The following is a 15,299-nucleotide window of genomic DNA, read 5'->3' as shown; positions in this document are numbered from 1 at the left end:
ATGATAATGTTACATGATGCATGAACAACGAAATGCGAACGTGGCCAGTATGTTAACGCAACTTAGCTATTTAAGAGTTATTCCGATAACTATAGCATAAAGAAACAAGTTTACCAAACCATCAGTGTCACTTCAAAACACCAAAATAACATGTGAAATAATATAATAATGAGTTAATAATTTCACACATAAGTCGCTCCAGAGTATAAGTCGGACCCCCAGCCAAACTATAAAAAAAAAAAAAAAAAAACTGCGACTTATAGTCCGGAAATACGTTAATTATTTTTCAGGAATACAATACGGATGTCAAAGAAGAGGATTTGACACCAAAAATGTGAAACTATTTATGAATCTGTATTTTGATTGGTATGAGGTCGAAGGTTGTTCCTAATTAGATGAAAAGTCAAGTTGTCGCGTCAAATGTTAAGAACAATACGTACATGTCAGAAACAGTATATACTGAAATTTGATTTAAAAATAAGAAAATTGACTGAGATATAGCTTAAAACATTCAGAGTCCACTATAATTCATCCTTATTTGGATCACAAAAAGTAATGGGGTTTATCAATTATTAATGCACTTTTCCCCCTACCTAACCTTCCTTCTGTTTGGAATTTTTGAATGAAATAAAAAGTGACATTGTGTCAGTGAGCCTTGTAGGATTCAAGCATAAACTAGTGCAAAAGATGATTTCTAAAAATTTTTTCCAAATGCCTAATTGTGTGTTGCTACTAAAATGTTGTATTCGGATACGATCTTTAATTGCAAAATTATCGATACTCAGTTATTTGTTTTTTGCACGACTGCAGTTCACCAGATATTTGATTGAAATCTTATTTTGCAGTACTATTGGCAGTAATGGAGGATATTTTTGCATTTTCTTTGTTAGCTCTTTGGGTGTCATTGACAGCACTAGACATCCAATTAGGGCTGCAGCTATGGATTATTTTAGTAGTCGATTAATCGATGAAGTAGTTAGTTCAAATAATCGAGTAATCGGATAAGGAACATAAAAAAAATAAAACACCTGAGATGAGCTTCAAACGGTATTAAAAAAAAAAAAAAAAGAGGTTCTAAGTACTAGCTTAAATGCTAAAAATGCTAACTTTTTTTTTCCAATGCTCTTAACAAATAGTTTAAACACATATTCCCTCAAAAAAAAAAAAAAAAAAAAAAACGCTAAATATACATATAAACAAAATTATGAATGTATTAAAAAAACATTAGCTCAAACAAAAATGCTGCAGAATGAATTTTGGGATATGTTAAACAAATGAACAAGTTATGCTTGCAATAAAAGTATTTTAATTTGGCTTGCTAAGATGACACAAAAGAGCGTTAAATGCGAATACAAAATAAAAGTCCTGAGTGTTTTCAAACGATGCAGAACTGCACTTTCATTTCACAATAGCAATAAACACATTTAAAAATAAATTAAAATAACTGAGCTTAGCCTCAAACGATATCAAAAAATTAGGGCTGTCAAACGATTAAATTTTTTAATCGACTTAATCACAGCTTAAAAATTAATCGTAATTAATCGCAATTCAAACCATCTCTAAAATATGCCATATTTTTCTGTAAATTATTGTTGAAATGGAAAGATAAGACACAAGACGGATATATACATTCAACATACTGTACATAAGTACTGTATTTGTTTATTATAACAATAAATCAACAAGATGGCATTAACATTATTAACATTCTGTTAAAGCGATCCATGGATAGAAAGACTTGTAGTTCTTAAAAGATAAATGTTAGTTCAAGTTATAGAAATTTTATATTAAAACCCCTCTTAATGTTTTCGTTGTATTAAAATTTATAAAATGTTCAATCAAATAATAAACTAGTAGCGATGTAGTGTAAAGAGCTTTGAGCGCCTTGAAAGGTGGAAAAGCGCTATACATAAATAACACCATTTAGCTTGCTATTGTTGATGTCAATAATTACACAATGCTCATGGTGCTGAAACCCATAAAATCAGTCACACAAAGCGCCAGCTGAGGGTGACAAAACACCAAAAAACACAAGTAACAAGTGACATGACACTGTGCTGTCATTTTAATCTGTTTGAGCGAGGCATGTGCGTTAAATGCGTCAAATATTTTAACGTGATTAATTAAAAAAAATAATTACCGCCCGTTACGTGATAATTTTGACAACCCTACAAAAAATAAATGAGGATCTAACAACAACAAAAGAGCAATTGGCAAACTTAATCGCAAAAGTCCGTTAGCTTAAATGCTATAAAATGCTAACGTTTTTCTTTCCATCGCTCTTAACAAATCGTTCAAACATATATTCCCCATAAAAAACTACTAAATATATTTCTAAACTAAATAACGAATGCTTAGACAAATGTATTAGCTTGAAACAAAATATAACTTATGTTGGTCTTAACAGGGAGCAGCTGGGTTCAGCCACGTGAAATGAGTTATGTCATATTCACTGTTGCCACTAGAAGGCAGTGTATCCACCCAAATTATTAAACTAAATGCCAACACTTTCAAAACAAACCATTACAACGCCACTTTAATTAAACGAATGCTCGAAGCAGCAAAGTTTAATTCAAATCTTTTTTCTAATCGAATTACTCGAGTTAATCGATTGATTGTTGCAGCACTACATCCCCAATCTATTTGAAGTGGGAGGGTCACCCTCCCAGTTCAAATGGATTGTACGTCTACTTTTTAATATAGTATCCAAAATGTTGTAATTTTAATTTCCGGTCGTTCCTGTTGGTGCAGACTTCAAGCTGTTCTATGTTGATTTTCTTTCATATATTGCATGCACAGCTAGCACACAAAGCAATTTCACATCAGTTAATGTTATTTCATTCCAAACATAAATGAGAGTTTTCTTTGTTGTTTTGCTGTCACATTCAATTTACATCCATATTTTTTGAAACGTTCAAGTATTGCCTTTAGAATTATTTCACTGTGATTCATTTACGAAAAATATTGCTGATTGTTGTATATACTCACATCTCTGAGATGTATGAGCCCATTAGTCTTAAATTGTTTAATTTGCAGCTGGTTTTGATTTTTTACTTAATCAACACCAGCTCACAAAAAAATGAACCTTATTTTGTGCGGTGCTCGTCAAAGCAAGTGTAAAGTAAATGACTAATTAGTTGGTAGGAATCAGCTCCTGCATCCTGCTGTTTAAATGAGTATTTACATCATTGATTGGTGGTTTTTAAATCAATTCAAATGATTTTTCGCATTGTGTTTTTATGAAGTGCCTAATTAAAAGTGCACTAATTGAATGGATGTACTGTTATGGATTAAAATCCACGTGTGCGTTCTTTTAGATCATTTGAGTCGGTCACACTGGAGCGGAACGTGGGGAAAATTGTGTTATCCAAAATACCAAAAAAGTTGGCAGAGGTGGGTCATAGACTTCACTGTCAGTTGACGGGGCTCGTGGGCCGATCCATAGGGGGCCTAGTTTGAAAAACTTAAAATCCAAATATTTTCAAAACCAAAACAGGCACTTCATTAGTACTGGTGCACGATAATTATTGGTCGATAATTATCGGTCCGATAATAGGAATTATGACGTCATCCCGATAAATCCAATAACATTATTAATAGGACCGATAATATGTACTGTGATGCCTTTTCAGTTTACACACTAGTATGGGAAATCAGTTGGCCATTTGAGGGGCATTGCTCCCACCTGCTGGTAAGAATAATTCGCTGCATCTAATTTTTGTTACAGTTTGGTTCAAATTACAAGCTCATTCACTTACACATTGCGATGTCTAGCGGTAGCATTGACAATTGTGAATGCTTTCTGTTATGTTTCCGCCTCGGAAATACGTATATGTCTCTAAATATTTTCTGTTTACTATAACATATGGATGTGCAACATATGTTTACTTCTGTGGTGAAGAGTCATATGTACAGAGCTTCATAAGTTGTTATGTTATAGAAGCCAGCCAATGCTTTAGTAGCTCAAGCTAGTGTGCAATGCTAAACATATGGCGGAAAACACAGACAAGACAGAAAAAGCAGTTTCTGCTCTTGCACTCTTCTTTAAAAGAAGCTGCTGTATTTTAGGCCAAAACAACTATTGTGTTTCATAGAACAATATTTCTATATGCTGCCATAGCAGATTCATGGCACATTAAGCCCCGTAACAATTTTTAATTTGTCCGTTTTACACTGGAAACCCCGTTTACACACATCGCGCAACCGCTTTTGTTTCAACCCAGCCATAAAATTAAGGCAATTAATTATAATTATTATTCAAAATGTCATTTTTAGCTTACAAGTATTAATTAATGTCTAATATTTCGTTTAAAAAAAAATCGACTTTAAAAAACTATCCACTCGCATATTTTAAACTTTTAAACAACTTACGTCACAATGGAAAAAATGGAGTCTTTAAAAAAGTCATGGATATCTTCCTCATAACTATCGCTTAATTGTATTTTTTGTTGTTGTTGTTGTTACTGTCGCATTTTCTCTGATGTTAGATGATAATCGATCTAAACAAAGAAAAATTGGGGAAAAAAGTTTAAAAGGGTAATATGAAAATGAAACTCGACCACTTCTTGATGTTTGCAATTTCTGCATCGCGACCCTTTTTATATTACCATGTTTCACCCATAAATTCCCCCCACAATTCAGCTGTGGCCATTCACAGCTGTGTCTTGAAACTCACTGATACATGCTACATGGAGTTTTTGGATCGAAACAAGGTAAGTACACGATAATATCTCGTTAAAGTCATGGCGTCTGTAATTCTGCTCTCGCGTGCTCTCACCTCCAGATAGGGTTTTGCTGTTAAATTTTTAAATATTTTTTTAAATGCCCTCCTGTTCAAAATTTTTCTTCCCCCAGAAAATTGGGATTTTAAGATTTCACCATACTTGCCGACAGGGACTCTACCAGTTTCATCGATGCGACGTCGCAACAATAATCACATGAATCCATTATACCAATCAGACGTAACGATACAATCGCATGACCACAAGCAAGCTAGTCGGCGGTCATATGATGACGCGGGCTTATAAGTTAAATATTTGAGTTGTGAAATGTAACTATTTAACAAGGCGCAGATTTCAACCTCTCTTCCATTTGTACTTGGCACCGATAGACCACGGAAAACCAGAGATATGATTGTTTTCATTTCATGTTAGGAAATTTGTTTTTTCTCCACTAAAGGGCACTCATGCTCTTTGGAAGGGTGATATAGTTAGTTGGGAGGAGTTATAGTCCAGTATAATGATAGAATTTTTTTATGTCTCTGCTCACGGAGACTCATACAGTGGGGAGAACACGTATTTGATACACTGCCAATGGATTTTCCCATTGGCAGTGTATCAAATACTTGTTCTCCCCACTGTATACGCCTAAGGGAGGTGTCGGTTTTGGTTTTGAAAATACTGGTCCTTCTAAAAAATTAACAAATTGTGATAAAGTTCATTATTTTCTGTAATGTACTGATAAACATTAGACTTTCATATATTTTACATTCATTACACACAACTGAAGTAGTTCAAGCCTTTTATTTTTTTAATATTGATGATTTTGGCAAAAAAGTAAAGAAAAAAAACAAAAATCCCTATAAAAAAAAAAAAGCATTTCATGAAAAAGTACCCTAAAGAAGCTACTAATCTAATCATCTGAATCAACGAATGAACTCAAAACCCCTGCGAAAGATTCTTGAGGCTTTTAAAAATTCCCAGCCTGGTTCATTACTCAAAGCCGCAATCATGGGCTGCCGACCTGACTGCTGTCCAGAAGGCCATCATTGACACCCTCAAGCAAGAGGCTAAGACACAGAAAGAAATATCTGAGTGAATAGGCTGTTCCCAGAGTGCTGTATCAAGGCACCTCAGTGGGAAGTATGTGGGAAGGAAAAAGTGTGGCAGGAAACGCACAACCAGAAGAGGTGACTGCACCCTGAGTAAGATTGTGGAGAAGGGCCGATTCCAGACCTTGGGGGACCTGCAGAAACAGTGGACTGAGTCTGGAGTAGAAACATCCAGAGCCACCGTGCACAGGCATGTTAAAACAATAAAAGGCTTGAACTACTTCAGTTGTGTGTAATGAATCTAAAATATATGAAAGTCTAATGTTTATCAGTACATTGCAGAAAAGAATTAACTTTATCACAATATGCTAATTTTTTGAGAAGGACTAGTATTTGAATTTTAAGGTTTTGAAAATTGGCCTCCTACGGATCGGCCCCAAGACCCGTGAACTGATAGTAAAGTCTATGACCCACCTCTGCCAACTTCTTAGGTGTTTTGGATAACACAATTTACCCCACTTTCCCCTATGACTTATTATAAGAGTTCAGATATCCAGACTGATGATGCCTACAAGGAATTCTTTGTTGGTGATTTTGTCATTGGGAAGTTTGCAGGTCTGAACAAATCCTATAACTTTGTTGCAGAATATTATGATGAGTGATGAGATCAGTGCAAAGTTTCAAAAGTAAATTCTTAACGTTGAAATGAAAATGGAGTCACCCAAAGAGGTGATTTACTTAAAAAGTAACCCACACCACAAAAACTTGTTGGTACAGCAAGAAGGATGTATAAGTTTATATTCTCTTCCAGCATTGGAAAGTCAGAGGCATAACTGTCATCCTCTTGCTTTAAAGACACTTTAAGTAAAAACTGCCACAACTCATCCTAGTCTCCCCTATATGTGTGTGTAATGGTGGCCATTAGTTATTGTTGCACTAAGCGTTGTCTTTTCTTGGCTTTGACTCGACTTGGCCCATCTGACAGTTTCTCCCCCCGTGGCGCTGACTGAATGTTTCTGTAGATGAAGGCGAGCACTTGCTCCTCATTAGTAGGTGTACTGAAACAAGAAAAAGAAGAGGTGGAAAGTTCAGCAGAAAAGGCAGAAAGATCACCATATGTAAGGCAAGTTAAAGTTTCATGGGAGCAAGTTCAATGAGGAAACTTCAAGTTCTAACTACGTGTGATGCGACATCAGTCAGTCTCAACATCAGATGATGTCAGTGACTGTCTTCGCAAAAAAAAAAAAAAAAAAACTAGAGGAGCCCTATGAGAGAGCAGATCTCCACCTACGCAGATGAATTCAAAGCTTTATTTTGCAATATTTCTCACCACTGTGACCTTTGGCCTTTTCACTTCTTTTAACTAATTTGCTCCCAAAAACATATAAATACGTTCTATTTTTAATTGTTTCAGTGTCCCAAGTTTTTTTTCACAAGAGACATCTCTGGGTTCTGATGCAACGTGGCTCCAAAGCACAATGCTGAAAATCCATTTTAAAGCAATAAAACTGGCCACTGGAGGGCAGTAGCGCATTTGGTAAGACACGCAACTAGATTCAACGGAACGAACAGCCGGGCCGCATGGCCGGTGGAAGACGACCGAATGAACGCCCAGAAGGCCAGGCGGCGGACGACTGAGCAGAATAATGGGGAGGACGCCCGTGATGCCAGGTGCTGGATGACTGAGCAGAACGACCGGGACCACCAGCGCAGCGGAGGATGCCGTTGAGTCCGTGCTGCTCGCCGAGCAGAGCCCGCGCCGCCGTGCTCGGCTGCTCGCGTCCCCCGCTACCCTCCAGTGTCCCGCGACTCAGCTGTAAACGCGCACTGCCAAACCAGTTCCCCCCCAGGAACACAACATGCCCCACACAATTCCCCAGGCGAACTACGCCACGAGGCAGCGGTCACCACAAAAGAAAGACTAAAATAAATCCATCTTGACGAGACAGGGAAAAGTTTACCTCGGCTGTTGCGGCCACAACAGCATCATCTCTCAGGTCAATAGTTTAGTTATGCGTAAATAAATTGTTACTTTGCTATCAAAAGCTCTATTTGTCTTGTTGTTTGTTATTTTGTAGAAGGAAAACATTATTCAGATTTTTGGGATGTCACAAAAGAAAAAAATATCTGTGTTAAAGTCAAAGTTATGTTTGAAATGTATGCTTTTACAAAAAGCTAAATTTCTCTGTGTTTTCATCAGAAATTGGAAAATTGCTCAAACTAAGCTATTTTCTAATGCTGATTTTTAAAGAATAGAAAAAGGTATGAACTAACTTTTTTTTCCTGCTGAAAGAAGAGAGTCTAATATGTTTGTATAGTTGTATAGTTGTATGTTTATATAGCAATAGAACAGAATTTTTCTGTGGGCCTTGCAAAATCAGTCAAAATCCAGTAAAACGGCTCGGAGCGAAGGGGGTTGCACCGGTGAAAATGGCTGGGAGTGAATGATTTCATACAGTGGTGGGTTCGATCAAACCCAAGGGTTTCGGTGAGTAGTTAAGGGGTTTGGCGAAGGTTAACACAGGGCCCGTTTTCATACTCTAACTAAAGGCAAAGTGTTGTTATAGACCTTGTTTTGGGACTGGTTGCCTTCAATTTACAGGCTTTATTCAGTTTCTTTCAATAGCTAGCCCCCTATCTAATGGGAGGAGAAACTGCTCAGTGGAAGGTTGACTCACACTTGTTATAAGAAGGTATAACAGACCTACAGGCAGAATGGACTGCGCAGTTAAAGCAGCAATAGGTAACTTTTCAACTTTTATAAAAAAATTTTATAACGTTTGTGATGATATGTCGACTGACAACTAGTTGAATGACACCTCTTTTGTATCTTGAGGGGAAACAAAATTCAGGAACGAAAAAGAAAGCAATAACCACCTGAGATAGTCATTTATTAAGGAAAGAATAATTAAAATCTGGCCGGCCAGGACAAATGTCCCCTAGACCCCCATCCAGCACCCTTTGGGAAGATTTACCCCGAACTCTCAACGCTAGGAGTGGGAACCTCAGGGGACCTCACGATACGATACGATTCGCGATACAAGGCTCACGATAACGATTATATCACGATACAGCGATTATCGATATATTGGTCAGAAATTGGATACATGACATTCTACGATACAACTGTTGAAACAAAACAAAAAAAATTAAAAATGGAAAAAATACTGTTTAAGTCATTTATTAAACAGTGACACCTTTTCTGTGCAACATTGCTGTAAAATATAAATCTACTGCAAATTGTGCCCCTGCACATATAGAGGAAACAAACCACGACCACTGATATCACTTTGAGAGATCATGATGAATGGCACCCTTAATTTTTTAAAAAGTTTTAAATCTTAAAAAAAAAAAAATAAAAAGTGCCATAGGTGTCAGCAGTTGAGCTTGGAGTGGGGCAATGATAAAATTGGTGGGTCTTTTCTTTGTATATGACCTTTGTTGCTTGGTTTGAGGACTTCCGCCATCTGCTTCAGCATTTAAGATGTCAGACTTGCTCAGTCACAGTCTTCCTCACCTTAAAAACAACAAAATAAAACAAAAAATATTAGCTACTTCATACCGTTTGAGTTGAAATCCTGATTTTTTTTGTGTGTGTTGGAAGTATTGCATTAAAAAAAATATGAATTGAATGTATAGAAATTAAAAATAATATCAATAAATAAATAAAAAATAAAATAAAATCAATAATTACCTATTTTTAATATGTAGGCTACATTAATTATCATGCACATCACTTTATATATCTTGGAACCTATTCAAACCATTTTTATAGCTTATTGTATCAAAATGACAGTAATAACAGTTTGTGTAGTAAACTAGATGGAAAGTGGTTCTGAAATAATATCAAATAAATCGGTAAATTCATGTGGGCTTGTTCGATATTCATTTTCATCCAGTTTAGGGTCCTGGTTTATTTTATATCATTCAACATCAAATGTCATCAAAATAATACATGTAAATTAAAAAGTCAATTACATTGCAAAACTTTCTTACCACAAGTGATGAAAGCGAAGCTCACGAACTCCGGTCTCCACTACGTCACCAGCTCCCAGTGAAACTTATTTTTCTTAGACAACTCTTGCATACAGCAAAGGCCTTGTTCACCTTACTTCCTTTCTTGTTGGTGTAAAATCTAAAATGTGTCCCCATGTGTGATTTGTAGCAATGTTTTTCTCATTTTTTCCTCCACCGTTCTCACGGAGCTTTTTTATTTTTTCAACCCACTTGGGGCCGCTGTTCTTCTATAGACGACTTGTGCGCACTTTACCTTCACCGCTACTCCCGAGCGCCCCTAGTGGACCGCCAAGGAATTGCTCAACAAACATTGAGCAGTTTACAGCATCCATACTCCATTGTATGGCCAATATGTTAAATAAAAGTATCGATACTTGGCGGGAGCATATCGATAACCCATCGGGTTGCAAAATATCGCAATATATCGCTGTATCGAGATATTGTCACACTCTTACTCAACGCATACACTTTTTGTCATTTCCAATGCGAATAGGCAGGCCCCTGTGTTAACCCATGAAGTGGCTAACAAAAAAGTGGAATTTTACTAGGCAGCTATGTTATCTGTTTATGACATTTAAATCACTAATTCATAACCCTGATACCACACAACTGGCTGTCGGAATCGGTATCGGGAGCCATAAAATTGGAATCGCTAGAATACAAGTTTTGGCCTTTTACATTTTTGTCTGGGGAAAAAAAAATCGGATTCATGTTTCTACACTTGATAAGATATTTAAAAAAAAAAAAAAAAAAAAAAGTATCTCTAGATAGATACACTAAATGACGTGCCTGTGAAAAGAAATTAGTTGGGTTTTCATAGGGTTCCGGTGCTCACTCAGCTCCACTGAACCGCTAACCATTATATGCCACATTCATGTAAAATTGATCGTCTGGTCAGTTTAGATGTGCTGGACTACGAATGCTCTCAGATTGAGGAAGGTCAACCTTGTGTTCATCCGTCACGTGTCTTTCTCGCCAAGCCTGCCGTTGTTTCTCGTGCGTCAATGTTATCAGCAAGTCACAGACGCAGCGGCCTTGTGGGAGACGCTTGACTTTGGCCTGTTGTCTAATTACCCTCGCGGGCGCATACGCAAAACGTCGGGCAGATGGGGCTTCCTCTATTTTAACCATCCCAATAGGAACAATTCGCTTTGCAAACTTGGATTGATGCTGCACTTTTGGAGGACAAGATGGACATGTTTGCATTTTCAAAACATCTTTATTATAAGATAAGGAAAAGACATTCATGCGAAACATCATTTCCTTGGCATTTAGTCTCATCTTATTGGAACACATCAACGGAAACATTGTACGCATTTATTGGAATTAAAAAGTTATTCTGATTCATCAGAAAGTAGTATTAGCCTTATCTTGATGCCTTTTCTGAAACACCGGAAAATTCCACAAGATGCCGCAGTACCGATACAGTAAAAAAATCTCATCAGGTAGAACTAGGAAATGATGTGCAGATGCTGTGCAGTATGTACTTTTCGAGATTTAGATGGCCAAGAAGGCCACGACTGTGAGAGAAATTTTTATTCATGCTTATCAAACACATAACTGGTGTGATACTATATTCATTTGTTAGACTATTCATCCAGGTTCGTGTGTTGTATTTCTTTGAACATAATACAAAGAGGTTCTGTTGACTGTCTTATCAGATTTTAACTCCCTTTTGGTGCCAGCCACGGCCAGTTTCTCAAGGTTGTAAGTCACGATGTTTTTCTGTGAAAAACCACCAGAGTAGATACGTAAGTTTCACTTTCGTTGTCATAGTTATCATTTCACAGTAAGCGCCCTTGGGTAACGCACTTTCAACTGTATAAATGTCCAGCCTCTATTGTACTTCTTTGTAATCTTGCATGTTCACGGCTCCTTGCCGGATCATGCCATTGTATCCTTGATATATCAAGTTTTTATATCAAGTCTTCGAAGCAGGCAATCTTTGGTTGGTCTGATTCATTTCTCCAATCGAGCTATCGAGGTAACACTCGTCTTAGAGTTCCAAGTTGAATTTCCCTGACAACCACCTACGCACACAGACGTTAAAAATGGAGAACTTGTTCTCCTTCCCAAGATGATGATAGACATCCAATCGTGTGGCGTCCAATTGTGCTGTAAATTTCAATGAGTTAATCACTAGTAGACGTCCATTGCATCCCTCATTGGACGTCCAGCACCGTAAATGGCAGCCACCAAATAAATTGATATTGTTAAAAGATTTTTTAGAAATCTGCAATATATAAATAAGATAGTTATGACTTCATTTTGATGTCACGACATTGATGGACATGAAATGCCTTTTCATTCTTTTGACTTCATGAATTGTAGTGCTGCAACGATAAATCGAGTAACTCGAGTAATTCGATTAGAAAAAAGATTCGAATTACAGTGGGGCAAATAAGTATATAGTCAACCACTAATTGTGCAATTTCTCCCACTTGAAAATATTAGAGAGGCCTGTATTAGTCAACATGGATAAACCTCAACCATGAGAGACAGAATGTAGGGGGAAAAAAAGAAAATAACATTGTTTGATTTTTAAATAATTTATTTTCAAATCATGGTGGAAAATAAGTATTTTGTCAATACCAAAAGTTCATCTCAATACTTTGTTATGTACCCTTTGTTGGCAATAACGGAGGCCAAACGTTTTCTGTAACTCTTCACAAGCTTTTCACACACTGTTGCTGGTATTTTGGCCCAATCCTCATTGCAGATCTCCTCTAGAGCACTGATGTTTTGGGGCTGTCGTTGGGCAACACGGACTTTCAACTCCCTCCACAGATTTTCTATGGGGTTGAGATCTGGAGACTGGCTAGGCCACTCCAGGACCTTGAAATGCTTCTTACGAAGCCACTCCTTTGTTGCCCTGGCTGTGTGTTTGGGATCATTGTCATGCTGAAAGACCAAGCCACGTCTCATTTTCAACGCCCTTGCTGATGGAAGGAGATTTTCACTTAAAATCTCTCGATACATGGCCCCATTCATTTTTTCCTTTACACAGATCAGTCGTCCTGGTCCCTTTGCAGAAGAACAGCTCCAAAGCATGATGCTTCCACCCCCATGCTTCACAGTGGGTATGGTGTTTTTCGGATGAAATTCAGAATTCTTTCTCCTCCAAACACGAGAACCTGTGTTTCTACCAACAAGTTCTATTTTGGTTTCATCTGACCATAACACACGCTCCCAGTCCTCTTCTGGATCATCCAAATGCTCTCTAGCGACCCGCAGACGGGCCTGGACGTGTACTTTCTTCAGCAGGTGGACACGTCTGGCAGTGCAGGAATTGAGTCCCTGGCGGCGCGTTGTGTTACCGATAGTAGCCTTTGTTAATGTGGTCCCAGCTCTCTGTAGGTCATTCACGAGGTCCCCCCGTGTGGTTCTGGGATTTTTGCTCACCATTCTTGTTATCATTTTGACGCCACGGGGTGAGATCTTGCATGGAGCCCCAGATCGAAGGAGATTATCAGTGGTCTTGTGTGTCTTCCATTTTCTAATAATTGCTCCCACAGTTGCTTTCTTTACACCAAGCGTTTTACCTATTGCAGATTCAGTCTTCCCAGCCTGGTGCAAGTCTACAATTTTGTCTCTCGTGTCCTTCGACAGTTCTTTGGTCTTGGCCATAGTGGAGTTTGGAGTGTGACTGACTGAGTTGTGGACAGGTGTCTTTTATACCGATAATGAGTTAAAACAGGTGCCATAAATATAGGTAACGAGTGGAGCCTTGTTAGACCTCGTTAGAAGAAGTTAGACCTCTTTAACAGCCAGAAATTTTGCTTGTTTGTAGGTGACCAAATACTTATTTTCCACTATAATTTGGAAATAAATTATTTAAAAATCAAAAAAATCTCATTTTCTGTTTTTTTTTTCACATTCTGTCTTTCATGGTTGAGGTTTGCCCATGTTGACAATATCAGGCCTCTCTGATCTTTTCAAGTAGGAGAACTTGCACAATTGGTGGTTGACTAAATACTTATTTGCCCCACTGTAAATGTTGCTGCTTCGAGTATTCGCTTCATTAAAGTGGCGTTGTAATGGTTTGTTTTAAAAGTCAGCATTTAGTTTTATAGATTTAAGGTGGATGCACTGCCCTCCAGTGGCAACAGTGAATATGACACAACTAATTTCACATGGCTGAATCCAGCTGCTCCCTGTTAAGACCAACATAAGCTTTTATTTTTAGCTAACGCTTTTTTTTAATGCATTCGTAATTTAGTTTATAGGTATATTTAGATGGTTTTTTGGGGGGGTATGTGTTTAACTTATTCACTCCCAGCCATTTTCACCGGTGCAACCCCCTTCGCTCCCGGCCGTTTTATTGGATTTGGACTGATTTTGCAAGGCCCACAGAAAATTCTGTTCTATTGATATATATATAAACATTGAACCCACCAAGTGAAAGATTAGACTCTTTTCTTTCAGCAGGAAAAAAAGTTAGTGCATATCTTTTTCCATTCTTTAGAAATCAGCATTAGAAAGTAGCTTAATTTGAGCAATTTTCCAATTTCTGATGAAAAATCAGAGAAATTGAGCTTTTTGTAAACGCATCCATTTCAAACATAACTTTGACTTTAACACAGCTATTTTTTGCTTCAGTCACATCCCAAACATCTGAATAATGTTTTCCTTTTACAAAATAACATAAACAACAAGACAAATAGAGCTTTTGATAGCAAAGTAACAATTTATTTACACATAACTAACTGAGAGATGACGCTGTTGTGGCCGCGACAGCCGGGGTAAACTTTCTTTTGTGGGGACCACTGCCTCGTGGCAGAGTTCACCTGGGGAACTTGTGTTCCTGGGGGGGAACTGGTTTGGCCGTGCGCGTTTCCATGCAGGACACTGGAGGGTGCGAGGGATGCGAGCGGCCGAGCATGGCGGCGCGGGCTCTGCTCGGCGAGCAGCACTGACTCAACGGCATCGTCTGCTGCACTGCTCAGTCGTCCAGCGCCTGACATCCCTGCCGTCCTCCCGGTTGTTCTGCTCGGTCGTCCGCCGCCTGGCATCATGGACGTCCTTTCGGTCGTCTTTCGCCGGCGCACCGGTCGTGCGGCCCAGACGTGCGGCCCGGCCATTCGTTCTGTTGAATCGGTTGCGCTATTGCCCTCCAGCGGCCAGTTTTATTGCTTTAAAATGGATTTTCAGCGCTGTGCTTTGGAGCTAAGTTGAATCAGAACCCAGAGATGTCTCTTGTGGAAAAAAAACATAAAAGACGTATAAATACATTTTTGAGACACTGAAACAATTAAAAATAGAACATATTTTGGGAGCAAATGAGTTAAACTTTTGTTAAAAGCATTGCAAAAAAAAAAAAGTTAGCATTTTATAGCATTTAAGCTAGCAGACTTGCGTTATGTAAGTTAGCCATTTGGTCTTTTGTTGTCCTTAGATCCTCATTTATTATCTTTTTTTATACCATTTGAGGCTCAGCTCAGTTATTTTAATTTTTTATGTTCTCTACCCGATCATTTGAACTAGTTCATCGATTAATCGACTACTAAAATAA

This window comes from Corythoichthys intestinalis, chromosome 11, assembly GCF_030265065.1.
Source record: "Corythoichthys intestinalis isolate RoL2023-P3 chromosome 11, ASM3026506v1, whole genome shotgun sequence".
Taxonomy (NCBI): domain Eukaryota; kingdom Metazoa; phylum Chordata; class Actinopteri; order Syngnathiformes; family Syngnathidae; genus Corythoichthys; species Corythoichthys intestinalis.
Note: the sequence above shows the minus strand (reverse complement) of the source record.